This window comes from Canis lupus, chromosome 10 (assembly GCF_048164855.1).
Source record: "Canis lupus baileyi chromosome 10, mCanLup2.hap1, whole genome shotgun sequence".
Lineage (NCBI taxonomy): Eukaryota > Metazoa > Chordata > Mammalia > Carnivora > Canidae > Canis > Canis lupus.
The window spans coordinates 39,154,577-39,156,942 of record NC_132847.1 but is presented as its reverse complement, the minus strand read 5'-3'; positions in this window follow the sequence as shown (position 1 = coordinate 39,156,942).

Genomic DNA, 2,366 nt, shown 5'->3' with positions numbered 1-2,366 from the left:
GAAAGCAAAGAAGAAATTCTAAAGATCAGAAGGCAGATGCAAAGACATGTCTGGTGGTCTCTAAGTCCTTGGAGGAAGATGCAAGTAGTAAAGAGAGCCACTGGAACCCAGGCAACAGCAACCTCAAAAGTATGTGCAGAGGTGGAGGAGCTCACTAGGGAGGCTGACAAATGGTCAAAGAAGTAGAAGGAAACCCACGAGAGCCTAGGCCAGAGGAGGAGAGAGCTTTAAGAAGCCAGGGGAGGAAAGAGCTTTAAGAGGCCACAAGTCAAATGAGCAAATCCTGCTGGGAGAAAGGTCAAGGGAGACATGCCCACTGGATTCAAAAGCCAAAATGGAAGGAGTTGGGAGTAATAGATGATGAGTATGCTTCTCTTTCAAAAATGCCATGCAGGATAAAGATAGAAATGGACATACAATTAGGCAGGAATTTTGTTGAGTTTTTTGTTTGTAAGTTTTTTTTGATGGGGATGTTAAAAGATAAATTGAAGTATATTAAGAATTTTAAGAGTTTATTTGAGCAAAAAGTCTATTCAAATTGGGCAGTGACTAGCCGAAAGTGGTTAAGAATGTTCCACAGGCAGGAGCTAGAGGCAAGACTTTTATAGAGAAAACACAGAAGCAAAGCAAGGAAATTATTTGATTGGCCAAAGCTTAAGGAGTTGCCTTATTTGGAAAAGAGTCCTTAGCTGTTCGCATTTGTCTTAAGGTTTTGATTTCTTAACCTTGAGACATTACAGGCTTAGGTTTGGTTTGCTGTATAGGATGCTAAGTCATTAGAAGCACCTCAGTCTAATGACCTCTTCTTTTAATTTAACAGGGAAAACATAAAGATGGTTAAATGTTGAGAATACAGAGCCAGTTAAAAAGGAGACATTACTGACACAGGAAGAGAATGAATGAGAGGCAAGGCCAGACTGGGACCAGAGTTCTGATGATAGGAAAAGAGAGCCAGGTGTGAGTGTGCAGATGTGGAGCAGGAAGTTGCAATGTCAAATGATTTATTTTTAAAACATCTGTTTTATTTATCTTCTTCTACCTGCCTATAAATGGCTTTCTATACCCACAGTCCTCAGTGAACAAACTCAATGTTCAGTTTCAAATCAGAGTTCCTCAAGTCCCTGGTAAGGCATGTGTGAAAGCTGAGTGTTTCTGATATATAAGAGCTGCGGTTTGTTGAAAGAAAAAAGCCAGGGCTGGAAGATTCAAGGCAGGTCTGGAAGATGAGAGCACAGGCCTATAAAATCAGCCATAGGGCGGCTGGAGGAAGCCATAGGAAGGAGGCAGAATGTGATGTCAAAGTTAATTTTCTCATTGCCCAGGAAGGAGGTGAAACCTCTTCTTGGCTGAAAGGAAACCTCAAAGAGAGTAAGAGAGGAGAGCCCAAGGGTGGGCCTGTTCTGTGCCTCACCCCTCACCTCAAGGGCAAAAACCAGCAAGCAGATGGAGACAGGACACAAATACCCAGATAGGCTTAGAGAACTGTAGTACTTCACAGGGTGCCTCATTCACCATGGGGCAGCCAGAGTAGAGGAAATGTGGCAATAGCAATGGTATATTAGACAGGGAGGGCCTGAAATAGCTCCCCTCCCCCCACTCCATAGTATTCCTGGCCTCCAGTAGGGCATGGAAAATAATGTGGAAAAAAAAAATCCTATAGCAAACAGCCCTTGAAATTTAGGAAACTTAGCAAATTTTTATATTTCTTTAAATTTTTTATTAAGTAAACTCTATCCCCAACATGGAGCTCAAACTCACAATCCTGAAATCAAGAGTTACAAGCTTTATTAACTGAGACAGTGAGGCGGCCCCCCAAATTTGCATATTTTTGAGCACACTACACACCATCACTAGTTGGCAGGGAGGTCAGCTCTTTGGCAATAAGCATCTTAGATATAGCTAGTTGGCCTGGCAAAGGAAAGAGCATTTGGGAGGCTCTTGCCCAGACAATTAAATGTTTACCTTGACTCATATCATTTTGGCTAGTCGGTCAAATGAACCCTATGGCTCCAGCTACCCATAGGGGGCCCAGAAAGAATAACTCAGAGATATTTGGTGAACAGCACTAATGATTGCCTCATCTTTCATGGTAAAAAGGAGCACTATACCAGCTAGAACATTGGGTGGTTCAGGGTGCAAGGGCAATCAGGAGAAGCTGATGAAAGAAAACACGAGCCTCGGGGTTCCTGAGAAGAGGTGTTGCTGGGCAGGGGTGGAGTGGGGTCCAAGAGGAGATTCATACACTACACCAGCCAAAGATGCTTCAGCAGAGGGTGCAAAAAGCACAGGGGCCACAGGCAAGGCCTGGGACCATGGGAAGGCAGAGCAATGAGAGTAAAGAAGAAAGGACAACACATGGACAGCTG